Source organism: Lissotriton vulgaris, chromosome 3_1 (assembly GCF_964263255.1).
Source record: "Lissotriton vulgaris chromosome 3_1, aLisVul1.2, whole genome shotgun sequence".
Classification (NCBI taxonomy): domain Eukaryota; kingdom Metazoa; phylum Chordata; class Amphibia; order Caudata; family Salamandridae; genus Lissotriton; species Lissotriton vulgaris.
The window spans coordinates 1684753415-1684768964 of record NC_141689.1 but is presented as its reverse complement, the minus strand read 5'-3'; positions in this window follow the sequence as shown (position 1 = coordinate 1684768964).

Below are 15550 nucleotides of genomic sequence, written 5' to 3'. Positions count from 1 at the left end.
GGTGATTGTAATGCATACAAATCATGCAGTCAATGGACAACGTGTGAGCACGACTCGGTCCATGCATGTACGGCGCGTCTGCATACAAGTCAGCCGTGTCGGACCCCATTGGTGTGACTTGCAGAGGTTTAAACACAGAAATTAAGTGCCATGGCCACACCTTCAACACCGCAGCATGTCCCACACTGCATTCCATGGCATGTAAGGCTGTATCACCTGTGTGTGTAGGGGGGGCAACATTTCTAATCTTTAATGGCACTTAGGTCAAGCCACTCCCAGGCTGGGCAGGAGTTCATGGGGACAGATTAGTTTTGGTGGGGTGTGGTGCACCTCACAAATGTAATTTCAAAGTGTTGGCTTATGGGCATGAGTAATGGACACAGTACCAGTTTTGAGATGTGTATGGCCTGTCACATACACCATGAGTATAGGGTTGCATGTCGTGTACGCCACAGCCAGACTCATGGCTATAATCAAGATCTACCCGCACAGTCTGTGTGCATGTGTGTCTCTGATGTTTGTGGTTCCATGTGCCCAATCTGAGACAGGGTCCACCATGTGCCTTGTGCATGCAATTTCATACTGTGTGTGTGTGTAAGGGACATCCATGTATGGCCTGCAGGGACCACAGGGGCCACTAACGGTATGACTCATTATTGGTTGTGTGATGTCCATGATACAACATGTCATTCCAGTGCACATGTGGCATTCCAGAGACCATGGCTATTTCCCTGACATGGAGTTGTTTTGCCTTTGAAACATCAGTCCTCCCTTGTCACTGTGTTATGTGTTTTTAACGTGACAGCAGCCCATGGGTACTGTGTGACAAAGCCCAAGGTTTTGACATTGCACCCCAAGGAACTCATGTACACATGTGTTATTTATATGTGAGATGATGGGCATGAAGGTTATATATGTGTCCATAAACATCCGCACACACCTTAGTTAATTGTGAATAGCTATGATGTAAAATGTGATTTTTTGCAAGGTGAGTGCCACATGGGTTCCTGAATATTTGATGTTACTTTGCTAATTTCTGTACTGCAGGGCCCCAGCAGTCCATAGATCGTTCCCTGACCTCGAGACCATGTTGGAATGTCTTGGAGGGGATGTTGACTCACCTGGACTCCTACATAAAGTTTCCTACACCGGGTGAACTCGCAGAGATCAAGGATACCTTCTATGTACTGGGGGAGATGCCAAACGTGATTGGCACAATCGATGGCACACATGTGGCCCTGATACCACCACTGGCACAGGAACAGACTTACCAAAACAGCAAACATTTCCACTCAATCAAGGCTCTTGTGGTATACCTGGCGGACATGGTGGTTACACATGTGTGTGTACGTTTCCCTGGTTCGGCCCACGATGCCTACATCATGAAGAGGAGTTGCATACCGTTGATGATGTCACAGATGCCAAACCAGTGTGCCTGGCTTGTTGGTGTGTACTGTTTACCATTGTGTATGTTTTGCAAATTTCTCTCTCACCCACCTTACAATACTCAACTAATGTGTGATTCTTTGTATGTAGGTGACTCTGGATACCCCAACGTTAGGGGTGGGCGTAGCTCGCAAAGTAGCACTACGTGAAGCTATGCGAAGTGCACTTCGCACTACGTGAGCTACGCGTAGCACTACGCGAACTGTGTAGTAGCATGTTTGCACTGTGCAAGATGTCATTTTCAATGATTGCACAGTGCGGACAAGCATCCAGTACTGTGCAATCATTGAAAACGGCATCTTGCACAGTGCGAGCTGTACTTTTCTGCCACTCGAGTAGATTTTTACTCGAGCTGAAGCTTTCTCAACGTGGACTGGTAGTTTCTCATCGCGAGCGGTCACAAGCATATGCGACTCGCAAAGAGAAACCTGACCTACCCGCGTTGAGAATCTCACCGGGAAGTTTATTTTCCATGCTCGCGATCGGCAACTTGATGTTGCTGGTCGCGAACAAGTAAAAAGTCTCCAGAGGATGTCAAGCAAAAAATGACCACTGCACTACGATACGCTATGCATGTTCGCACTGTGCAGTTTGCGTAGTGCGAAGTTGCGCAAACTTCAAAAACTTACGCGAGCGTAGCATAGTGCTTTGCCCAGGGTTACCCAACATGCCATGGTTGCTGACACCCTTGAGGAACCCTTTGACAGCATCCCATATGCGCTGCAATCAGGCACATGGCAGAACCAGGCGAGTCATCGAGCGTACTTTGGTCTCCTGAAAAGCTGCTTCCAACTGTCACACCCAAGGATCCAGGCGCCTAAATATTCCATTCAAGACCATCACACAAGCATTCCATGCATCACATTCAAACTGGCTGAGCAGATAGGGAGAAAGTAATCAAATGAATATAATTCAGGTTACTACATATCCTCCTTTCTTCCACAACACAAGAAAAGAAACCACAAAAAAGAAAAGGTTAAAACAAGGGAAACCCAAGAAATATAAAGTGCAACAGTAGAGAAAAACAAGAGGAAAGTAAACCCAAAAAGGATCATGGCAAATATACTAAGAAATTCAAGCGTGAGCAAGGAAGAAGATACGCCAGAGATATGCAAGAGTAAGTGCAAGAGAAAATAAAATGGAAGGTTTAGACAGAGGTACAAGAGAGAGAAAATGCTAAGAGAAAATATACAAGACATGTGCAGCAAGTAGAAAAGCATAAAGGAGCTGTGTACACAAAATACATAATATTATATCAACCATTCTCCTCCTATATAAAGTCATATAAACAACAGTAAACATGGGTGAAGGACACCTGAAATAACCACTCTGTGTGCCTTAGCCTGTTTGTGGATTGACTGTTTGATTTTGGAGTGACAGGGGCTAGGGATGTGCATTAACTGTAGCCGGATGTACCATGTTACAACGCATACTATTACAACTACCTACCGTTACAACGCGACCATTACAACGCATACCATTACAACGCATAGCGCTTTGGGGTGCTGGATAGTGGTAAGTATAATTTACTATTCTAACTCCAGTCCCCGTGGACCCTAGGGAAGGTGTTGGATAGTAAATTATACTTATTCCCTATCCTAGAGCGCCCCCCAGCGCAATGCGTTGTAATGGTATGCGTTGTAAAAGTCGCGTTGTAACAGTAGTGCGTTGTAACAAATGCGTTGTAACAGGTGTATACCACTGTAGCCAGCCTCTGTGGGGATTGAGGTGTGCCTGGCCCTTCCAGAATGCCTCAGGGCTGATCTAAATAGACTTTGACTGCATTTAGAGTAGTGTGAGGAGTTTTCCTTGCACCTGAATACGGCCTGTCACCCTTGCACAATGCAGTCTCTACCCACTGTGGTCATACTGCACCAGTGAGGATATAACTGGTTTGGACATGGCTCAGAGACCCTTGCACAAAAAAGAACAAAGACAACATGGGGTAGAAGTAGTGGACCATGAACCCCAGAACTTTAGATCACTTCTGGACTCGAGAGGAACCTGTGTCTAGGAGAAGAGCTGGAGAGCTGTGAGGAGGTGTGCTGCTCCATTGATGTGTGCTGTGTGGGGTTGGCCTACAGTTGCTGCTTCTACAAAGGAAAGGATGAAGACTGGAACTTTGCTGAGAAACCTGCTTGAAGAAGAATGTGCAAGGGCTTGGTTGGCTGTCCTCCTGTTCTGAAGCCTCAGGGACACAAAGATTTCACCACCAGCTCCCCTGAACTCTACTGCTGAGAGTTTTGAGCTGCCCGCAGGATGTGCCTGTTCCAGTATATGGCCTCTGGAGGTTGTTTTTATTGTTCGGAGCCCGTAGAAACCTAAGAGAAGCAAGACAACCCTGCACCGACATCGTGAGCACTGCTCATAAAGTACACAATGCACCACCCGGCCTGCAACACAGCCCCGACGTCCTTCGATTCCAGCAGTTATTGGCTTTCCCAACGCCAGCGCTAACACCGACTCTGTCACCGCCAGTGCCTGCTTCTAGTCATCATGGTGCCGATAACATCCAAGGGTGACTCAACGAACTTGCAAATTTTGCACCGCCTCACTGGAACCAAAGCCTCATTGCTGACACAACAGATTTCCCCTGTCCAGGATTCGATACATTGCCTCCTCGCAGACATGATGCCTCACCTTCGCAGTGGCAGGCTTGTCTAATAAGAAACACCTCTGACCTGATGAGTTGTCCAATGAGGATAATGGAAGGCTGAGATTTCCTCAATTCTCCTATGTGCTGCCACACAAGTAGTGCAGCCTGATCAGTGCCCTGTGCAAAAATGCACCAGGGAAAAGGGGAATAGGAGAAAACAACAAAAAGCTGCCAAGTAAGGAAGCAGCATCCATCCTGAAACCCTCTGGAATTCTTGGATCACCAGGGTATCGTGGGGAACATCGGCCATGTGGGAATAGCCCTGTGTGTGAGAGAGGAGAGACAATAAGAAAGATGTACACCCACACATTCCCTGTCTAATGGTACACCCCTTGGTTCTGGTACTCACATTCTGTTACATACGTCACACTATAAATGGGTTGACAGGCACACTACTAATTAGAAAGATGACGATGTCCATTTGAACATGTGATAAGGCACTCCTCAGGAATAGACCCACAGGGGTCCAGAATATCCCTACTCTTCCCAGGAGAGTCCAATGCATACATAAAGTCACTTAATCCCTAGTGTCAATGAATTTAAGTCACAAAATAAAAGAAACAGTAGGCTCATCAAGACTTCCCCACTTATCTGTATTCCGATATGCCTGTAGCTCTGTGTTCCTTCACAGGAGAAACAGATACAGTTTGATGAGCGCGAGATGACCAGCAGCACGAGAATCTGTTTTCCGTATTGCGTTTGTCACCCTGATGGAAGGACAAGAAGAATGACAGCGAAGCAGGAGACAGCACCAATAACAGCCCCCCTCTGGGACCGAAAGTTGTGGCTCCAAACACCAGAAATGGGAAAAGGGAAACGCAGTTCAACCAGTCGTGGCAGGAAATATACGCCCAGGAAAACAGCATGAGTATACACTCTCTCGACGGGCATGTAAAAGTTCCAAGATTCGAGCGTAGGCAAGACAGGGAGAAGCCCTAAGACCACAGGAGGGGCTAGGAAACCCGATTGTCAAGCACCGGCTGAGCGTTAAGGTGGTACTTACATCCTGCCCTCCATTAGCAGCCGATCACAGGCACCCCTTCCTGTGACAGCCCCTGAAGCCACTTGGGTATACATTTTAGCATGCTCACACGTCTTCCAGTCATACCACAGTAACATAAGGATGACATATCCAGTCTAGGGGGTCTATTAGGATGGCGGGCGGATCACCACCGCCCGTATGGCGGTGGCAATCCGCCCGCTATTTCCGTCCACCCATCTAAGATTTCTCCCCCGCCATAGAGCATCCGCCAGTTTTCCGTCGGTAGCCAATCCGCCCGATTGCCTACTGGGTGGAAAAGACTTGCAACATGGTGGCAGTGCCTTCCAGGCACCGCCATCCATAATATGATGATGGCGGTCTCATGCCCGTTGCGGGCCCCCAGGGGGTTGAGGGGGTGGATGGTACATGGTACACATGGTACCCCCGACATTTGTATGTGGTGGCAGGCACCACGCGGTGCCTGTCACACTGTGCATGCAAATGCACAACTTGCCCTTTTAACATTGTGGTTAGTGCTGAAAACAGCAGCATCCGCCACAATGTTAAATATACAGGATGCGCCCGCCATGGTGGCGGTGGCATCCTAATTGGCGATGCAGGACTTCCGCACCACTGGCGGCTGGTCCCAGCACAGCTTGGGTGGCGGGCGGACTGGAGTCCACCCGCCATCCTAATAGACCCCTATTTGTCCCCCTTACATGCATGACCCTCCCGGAAGACATCATGAAAGGCAGCCAGATAGCCGGCCTCAACCTCAGCACCGACGCCTCACCTCCACTTCACCATACATCATCATAGACTTTGTTTTCCAATGTACTGTTTGTTAGAGGGCCACACTTTGGATTTATTGCTGTCACAATGTCGGAAAAGCCCAGGTGGAGCTATTTGTTTTCTACAAGGTTTAATTTGGACATAACTGTTTTTGAGTGCTATTTTACTACATGTATGTTGAATTGTTGTCGTTTTGGTCCTGTTGATTTTAGATAAAGAGAATGTATTTTTCTAAACTGGTGTGGTGTCCATTTGTTGAACTTTCACTATATTGCTGTGTGTTTTGACTTCTAATACTTTACACATTGCCTTTGGGATAAGCCTGTCTGCGCGTGCCAAGCTATCAAGGAAGTGAGCAGGTGGTGAACAGACAGAATATTGAAGTAAAAATATTGAGTGTAATGGATATCGAGTGAAGAATATCGAGGAAGATATCGAGGTAAGTCATATCATTTTAAAAAATATCAAAATTTGTGTAAGAAATATTGAATTTGAAAAAATTGATTTAAAAATATAGTTGTTATTAATATTGACAAATGTTTTTGTATAATGTTTCAAACATTTTTTATGCTAATACTAGCTTTTTTATATGTATAAATATTTTTTTTCCTATTTTTAGGAGCAGGGTGTTGGGTTTATAGGGGATAAGGGTGGGGAGTAATTTAAAATATATTTGTCCAAAGTAATATATATTTTTTAATTTACATTTATTTTATTTATGAGTGGGATGTTGTGTTTATAGGGGATAAAGGTGGGGAGTGATTGCAATATATTTGTTTAAAGTAATATATTTTTTACATTTTCATTTATATTTTTAGGAGCGGGATGTTGGGTTTAATGGGGAGAATGGTGGGTATTAATTAAAAATATATTTTTTTGAATTAATAAATTAAATAGTTTTTTGAAATTTATTAATTTAAATTTGTAATACATTTTATAAAATTTAAAAAAAGATACTTTTTTAAATACATTTCTTTGTAATTTATTTCCTCTAGAGGTGTTGATATTTTTTTTTGTTGCACATTTTATAAAAAAATATAATTAAAACAAATATTTTAATAAATTGTATAAAATTACGTTTTTCATTTTTCTTATTTGCATGTGTCAAATATGATTAATTAATTTAAAATAAATTAGAACGTAATATTTTCTGCAAAAAAAATTACATTCTGAATAATTTAAAGTATTTAATAATTTTCAGAAATTAGAACAATTTTGACTTTTGAATTTCAAATGTATAATTTTTTTAATTTTTTTTTATAAATTACAAAAAATGTATTAAGTGTAAAACAAAATACAATTAATTGTATATAAAATTTTAGCAAAAGGTTGAATATTTTTTGATAATTAAAAACAAATAATATGGTTATTTTATTGGGGTAATTTTTCAAATGTAACATTTTTATGTCTATTTTTGTTTTTATAAATGTCAAATTTTGTGTGTACATTCTCAGTTTTCTTTTTTTATAAAACTATTATTGTCAGAGTAAACAATTAATAGCAATTCATACAGGATAAATGTATCACAGAATAGAACTGCAAATAGTCACGAATTATCACTAACAAATTCATACATCAATTTGCCGAAATTACAAAAAGAATTAAAAGACTGACCAAGATTTGATTACAGTATATGACATTACAGGGATATAAACATATATAAAACAATTTCTCCTTCCAATCAATCATTATTGACATAAGAAAGATCCTGTCTGAAATCTTTCCAGATCTTTTCACATTTTTGGAGCGAGGAAAGAACCCTTGCTTTAGCCATAGCAAGCTCCAATTCATATTTTTTCTAAATAAGGGTTAGCAACTCAGAGTCATTAGAAGCACTCCTGGAAATCCATGCCCTCGCAATACAGAGTCCGACAGATACCAGCATGATTGTAATACATTTCTAAGATCCCCCCACAAATTCATACTTAATAACCATAATTTTCTACTTAACAGATACATTTACAGGTGAGCCCAATATTATTGACATTTACTTCATCACCCCTTCCCAGAATGTTTGCAAACAGGGGCAGAGTGCAAACATATGTATGACATCAGCCGCAAAGAGATTGCACTTAGGGCATCTTGTTCTATCTGTTATACCTGTCGGAGCAGTTACTCCCCATTTTACAATGATATCTGGGGTATAGTATAAAAGATACAACATACGCCAGTGTTGTAACTTAAGGATAACAGAGTGTTCCCTATGATCTAGCAGTTCTAGAACCCTCTGAATTTCTTCAGCTGATACGTCAGATGATAAAAGTCTGCTCCATTTTGATGCTAATAATGGAGTATCTTACACAACAAATTGCAGAAATGCTTGATACACTGGGTCCCATTAGGATGGCCCTAATGTAAAATGGGACCGCCCGCCGTAGTGGCGGTGGTCCCCTGTGGGCCATTAGGATGTGCCCGCCACACTGATGGGCACATCCTGCATTTTTAACATTGCGGCGGGGGCGGTGCTGAAAGCACCACCCGCCGCAATGCAAAAAATGCACATTGTGCCTGTCACGTTATACAGTGAAGTGCAGGGGGGTACCATAGGTACCCCCATGTGCACCACCCACCCCCAGAGTCCCGGGGGGCCCACAACGGGCCCCCACAAGACATTCCTGCATGCCTTCGCCACGGAAAAGCATGTCCCCAACTTCACCCTAATATGGATGGTGGTGTCTAACAGACACCGCCACCATATGAAACCCTTTTCCACCCGGAAATCTCCTTGACCAGGCGGTAAAGCAGTGGACGTCTTTCCGTCTGCCGCGGTCCCCCCCGCCGAAGTAATATGGCAGGGGGAAATGGCTGGCGGGTGGGGAAGGATGTCTGGCGAATCCGCACAACATCATAATGGGGCCCATAATGTTTGTAGTGGGTTTAATACCAAGCTTAAAATACTATGAAGAGTGATCAGACCTATCGGTGTCCTGTACTTGCCTGACGCTCATCCGCATGTTATCCATCAATTGAAGATATTTAAAAAACAGATTGCAGTGGTAACCCAAAAGCATCTTGTAAATCAGAAAAGGCTCTGAAACCATCTGGATCAAATAATTGACCCATTGTTATAATTCCACAATCTGCCCAGACTTTACAGGTTAAGTCCCGAGAGAAAAGGTGGATAGCAGGGTTTTCCCAAATGGGAGTGTCTTTGTTAATAAAGCCAATCAAGTATTTCTTACATATCCACTTAAAAAAAAAGATCTTTAAGTATCTAAAATCACATCATTTTATCATAGTTGCGATCATGCAATCGATAAAAAAGTTGACTATCGTCGGAACCAAGAGCAACCCGGTAACAGAATGATGCAGAATCCGGCTCCCCATAAATTAATAAACTATGTAATCGTCCAGTAAGATTGGCCCATAAATAAAGTTTAAAATTTGGAAGTGAGAGCCCTCTTCTCTATAGAAAGATTTCAAAAATCGGATATCACGCCTTGCCTGCCTGTAACCCCAAAAAGCTACCAGTCGCACCTTCCACTCTTCTAAAAAAGAGAATCCAAAACCCTCAACGGAATTGCCCTAAAAAAAGAAACACATTTGGTAAGAATATTAATTTTAATAATAATTATTCGTTCTAATATAGTATGAGGAAGCTTATGCCATGATTTATATTTAGCAATAGTTGCAGCTTACAAAGTTTCATAGTTTAATTTACCTATATTGGAAACCACAGAGCAAAGCCATAGATAAACTGCTACAGTAGTGGTCACTGGAATAGGAGCATCAGGAGTAAAATTCAGAAGAACCTAGGGGCATATTATCAAGCCTGTGCGCTAAAATTATCGCCGCTTTATCGGCCGAAAACGGCCGATAAAGCGGCGATAATGGGCTTGATAATATGCTCTGTGGAATTCCAATCGAAGCCCATGTTAGATGTCTTCACATCTAACATGTGCTTCGATTGGAATTCGATAGAGCATATTATCAAGCCCATTATCGCCGCTTTATCGGCCGTTTTCGGCCGATAAAGCGGCGATAATTTTAGCGCACAGGCTTGATAATATGCCCCCTAGTTTTAGATAAATTCAGTTTCTAACCAGAAAAGAGTCCAAATATGTGTGCTTGAAGAGCAATCTGATTAATTGCTACTTTGCTACTACTGGATAAGAAGAAAAAATTGCAACAACGTCGGCATATGCATTTAGTTTCATTTGTTGCCCCTTGAGATAGGTTGGATATCTATATTCTTAGGGAGGGATTGTAGATAGGGCTCCATATACAAAGCAAAAAGAAGGGGGAGAGTGGGCACCCCTGCCTTGTCCCACAATAGATCTGAAAAACTAGAGAATAGCTCCCAGAATGTGCCAACCGAGCATGTGGAGTTTTATAAAGTGCCTGAATCATTTTGATAAAATCTTCCCCTATACCAAAGGCAGACAATGTGACCAATAAGCAGTCCCATGCAACACGGTCAAACGCCTTCTCGGTATCGAGTAATATCATGCCCATGTTCATATTGCGCTTCTCAGCAATGTCAAAGGCAGCAATTGCTGTATTGATGTGAGCAATGGTATTCCACCCTGAGATAAATCCATGTTGTTTTGGGGATACTAAAGCTGGGATTACTGAATTGAGGCGAAAAGCCAAGATTTTAGCGAACCATTCGACATCAGTGCTAACAAGTGAGATGAGCCGGTGTGAGCCCAAAATCTAGTCCGGTTTCCTTTTTTTAAAAGACCACAATATTAGTTATTTGCCAGCTTTTTGGAACTGGCACTGAATAAATTAAATAACAAAGGTAAATTCCAATCTCAATATATCTCTAAATATCTTATAAAACTCTGTGGGCAGCGAGTCTTCCCTTGTAGCCTTACTCGAGGACAGGGCAATTAATGCAGCCTTAATTTCCAGCATTGAAATGTCTGACTGCAAGTCCTTTAACTGGTCCTCTGCAAGAGACGGGAGATTGCTGTGTTGAATGTATTCTATACATTTGCATCAATCAAATTCTTGTGACTAGCTGTATGCTTTTCATAAAATAGAGAAACATTTTCTAGAATGGGTGTGGTATTTGAATAGAACTTCCCATCCAGTCCTTTGATGGCCTGAATTTTTTCCTCATTTTGTTTTTCTGTAATTTGATATGCTAATACTTTACCGACCCTTTCCCAATATTCATACTGAAGACTCTTCTATTTAACAAATCTAGCAGCTATCTGTTTCCTCAGTCGCCGTCCAGCACGGGCCCACCTCTCTAGAAGTTGAGTAAATGCTTAATATGCATCAATAGCACCCTATGTAATTTTAAGTGCATGAAGCAATTTGAGGGGGTGGACCATTTGATTTAAAGAGTTAACCTCATCGGGAGTGGCTCTATTTGTTAGACTACATATTGAAGCATGATACCATGGACATATGCCTTCATAGTGTCCCCTAATATTGATGGTAAAGCCGACCCTCTATTAGTGGTAAAGAAATCCCTAAGAGAGCCCGAAAGTCACTGTTAATCAATAAATGGAGGGGGGAAGTGAAGCTAGAAGTACTAGAAACGTCACTATTTAAATTCAGGGAAAATTTGAAGTAGATTGGATTATGATCTGAGACTATCGTTGGGCCCACTGACATTTCGATAGTTTCAAGCCACATACGCTTAATAAAGACCATGTCTATTCTTGACAATTGCTTGTGAGGATGAGACTAATATGTGTAACCAGGATCTGTTGGACAAATGCCATATAGTTTAATTAGGTCACTCAGGGAAGTCCTAGTTCTAGGTTTGCACACCGTGGCCCAACGATTACTGGAATCTATGCTGTTATTCATTACATAGTTCAAGTCCCCCATTAAAATCGATTCCCCTGCCCAGCTCAATAATTCCAGGGAAAGTGCATCAAATATTTCAGGGTCATCCGTATTTGGTTAATAAGCAATTCATAATACAAAGTTAACAGAATATAAAATCAACTGTACCAAAACCCATCTCCCTCTAGAGTTAGCAGCAATTTTTAAAACCTGGCCCTTAAATGTTTTAGAAGAGAGCACTACCACCCCTCGAATTGCTGTAGTCTGTGTTGTACAGGCAACTGTATTGTACCCTACATCCTTAAATAGGAACCTGTCTTTGTATGCCAAGTGAGTCTCTGTCAAGGCCACCATTTGGGGCTTATAATGTCCAATTTCTTCCCGTACTAATTGCCGCTTGGACGTGCATTAATCACTGACACATTCCAACACATACTTTTAATCTTCGCCATCTGAGCCATCTAAACAAACAAAAATCTGAATTTCCATGTTTGGATATTCGAATGTGACCTTTACATATCCATTAAAAAGCAAAGTATAAATCCTGTTTGAATTCACCCTATTAAAACCTATTTCTCCCACCCCCCACCCTGTGCATGTGGGCCGATTATCCTGAGTAGTCTTAATAAGGCCATCTGTAACTTTGATTTTAAGATTAGTGCCCACTACAACCACCACCCCACAAACAACCATCCCCCCCCCCCAGTGCCCTAGGGAAGAAATCACCCTGTTCTGGAGTTGTTGATGGAGAGCAGCCCAAGAGAGCCCCCAGCCCATCTAGCCCGGGAACGCCCACCAACCCATAATAAGAATATCAAAATCTGAAAGTTACGAAGAAGCAGACACCAAGATAAAATAAGTAAAGTAAAAGGAGACGAAAAAGATAAAGGAAAGGAAAGAGGAGATGTGAAAGGTAGAAAAAAAAGAAAAAGCTAAGCTATAGTGCCATTATAACATATATCATTTCATATATTATTTGATAGTAAGGTATGATTGTTCGCCTCTCTAACCCAAGCCAAGGCCTGGGCTGCATCTTCTTTCAGAAAGCACATCCGAGAGTGACCATCCTTCAGAATGTTGAGGTGAGCAGTTTCCTGCAAGAAAGCTTGAACTTCTGCTTCTTTAAATGGATTGATAAACTGCTGATGCTTCCATCCCTTGTCCATTGTGGATAAGCATAAATCTGAGCGTGCAACAATCAACAAATTGTCAATTAAGACTGGTCATGTTGGTTGAGCTGTAAGAGAGATAGCTTGATTATATCAATATAGGTCGTGGTTGTGCTGCTGTGATACAGGAGACATTATGATTGAAAGGAAGCCGATGAGCATATTGTATTTGTGAGTCCCAGTCCCAAAAGCTTAAATCAGGGAAAGCGCAATTGACCTATATATTGCCGAGGGTCAGAGCCGTCTTTGCCTTCTGGTATCCCAGAAATCCACATTTTGTCCCGCCTGTGTCAATTTTCAATGTCCGCAATCTTAGCTTGGAGAGATTTCAGTAAGCCTTCTTGGTTCTCGATGGACTTAGCTGTAGTCGTTGTTTGTTCCTCATTACGGACAACCCTCTCCTGCAGGTCTGATACATCGGTTGCAAGGTTACTGATCTGCCTGAAGACTTCTTCAAGTGATTTTTGCCCCTGTAAATTATCTGCTCTTGGCTGGGTATAATAGACTTGTGCCTCAACCCCTTGAGTTTGTAGGACCAACATAATTGATCTTGTAGACCCTCCTCCATATGCCCCCCCTTATTCATAAGTAGAAGAGATTGTTCAGACAGATTCTAAGAAGATATATCTGATGGAGAGCCAGGATTTGGAGTGGAGCATATATGCAGAGAGTGTGGAACCATTTGTGCTTGTTGGTGAGTGCACTGTTTTTACACTTCTGGCCTTGTGAGCATAGCGGACAGCTGAGATATAATCGATTTATTTCTACCTTGAAAGTGAACCATTTCCTCAAATGGCTACTCTTGGTGACATGTTCACCTGGCTTGCTCTGCTGAGGCTCTCTCATAGGTTTAAGTAATTGGTGTACAGTGGCAGTGACCTGTAACGACCGGATTTTCGGACCAGATAGAATCAGCTCACCAAGACACCACCAACCCAGCCGAAACGCAACCACCTCCCTCCTTAGGACCTATTTACAACAGGTATCTGTGTTCCTACCTAAGGATGGGGAATTAGCAATATACAAGCTCATATCATAAACAATATCAACAATATAATACTGCACTATAACACATAGCCTAAAAAGTAAAAGGGGAATAGACACAAACACAGATCTGCGGGGTCTCTTTATTATAATGGAAAGCTTTATTACTATAATGGATTATACTGCACACCGCTGAAAGAAAAAGGATTAGCAATACAGTAGGGGAATCTAGCCTAGGAAATAAAAGACAAGATTAATGTTTATGTGCACTAATATGACAGGACAGATATCACCTGATTAGTATGAAGTCTTGCTCTAGCTGTCTCTCCTCTCTCGTCTGTGCCTTGGCTCGTCACAGATTCTCCCCTGCAATCTTGGACACGCATCTGCGCTGATCACTCTGCACTGGATTCCACTCCCCCACGAACTGTCTTCACCTTCAAACTTCAGTCTAATGATATAGTTTCTGCTGCTCTGATAACCGTTCGCTCCACTAGCTTCTTCACTCTGTCTGATTATCCCAGCTCCAATGTCCAACTCACTCCAGCTGCTCCCACAGACTAATCCACGATATAACTTCAGTCTCTTCCAAAAGGCATCACTCCAGACTCCAGCTGATCACAACTCCTTCTGATAAGTAACTGCTTCTGACTGCTTTCTTCAGCTCCAAACATCATCTGCCTTCTCTCTCCAGCTCCAAACACCATCTGCTCACAACTACTTTTGACAACTCCAGCAACCAACTGACTGCTCTCTCTCTCTGTTCCAAACACCAACTGACTTCTCTCTGTTCCAAACACCAACTCACTGCTCCGCCTCTTCTGCACTTCACTAATATGGAATGCTCTCTCCTCATGGAAAGTTCCAACAGAGAGCTGCCTCCCACCGAATTCCTGTGCCAGCTCCGAGGCCTCCTGCGCGGCCTGCAGTGACCATCTGCAAGTTACGTCTAGGCCCAAGAGACAAACACATTCTTTCGATAAGATCCAGTCTCGGCTGGTTTTCCCCTAGCACACAACAGGATTAACTATAAACATCACCTTTACCCTGCAAGCATCTCAGTCTGCAGGGACAGAAAGCAAAATGGAGTCTCTCTAGTTCTGGGCCTTGTAGGCCCGAAAAGGACTTAACTCTATCAGAATACATACACAAACCATACCAATATGTATTATAAAGTCAGGACTACAGGACCCACCCTCTACTATAGGTAAGATGATGAAAGGACACATAATTATGTCAAAGCCAATAGGCAATAGATGGATTAGAGTCAGGAATAAGGGATCTATCATCATATAAAGCAGCTATCCTCTAGTTTATGCTTCTAGGTCTGAAAAGAGGCCTAAAAGGACCAAAACAAGCTAAGAATAAGGATCTAGGATGGTAGCAAGCTTAAAGTCACCATCACTCAGAAATAGAGCCAAAAACACGGTCACAACATGACCTGATTCGTATTTTTTTTGTTTTTCCTGGACAACCTTAATTTATCCTGATCAATAAATGACGGCCCGCTTTTAGCCAGGGCCGTCGCTCCTTGTATGACAGGTGGAGTACTATCCACAGGCTGTTCAGGTTGCGCATAAACAAGTGAGTGGTCTCTTGCAGCCACAACCTTTAGGATAAGCCCTGGCTTAGAATTGACACTCAGCATTCCAAAAATCCATTTGCATGATGAAGCTTTTTTAGAATGTTGTTAATAGGCAGTTGGAATAGTTATTCTTTATGTTTTATTATCCAGCACTTTCCCTGAATTTAGTTAGTTTGGAGTTGGAATAG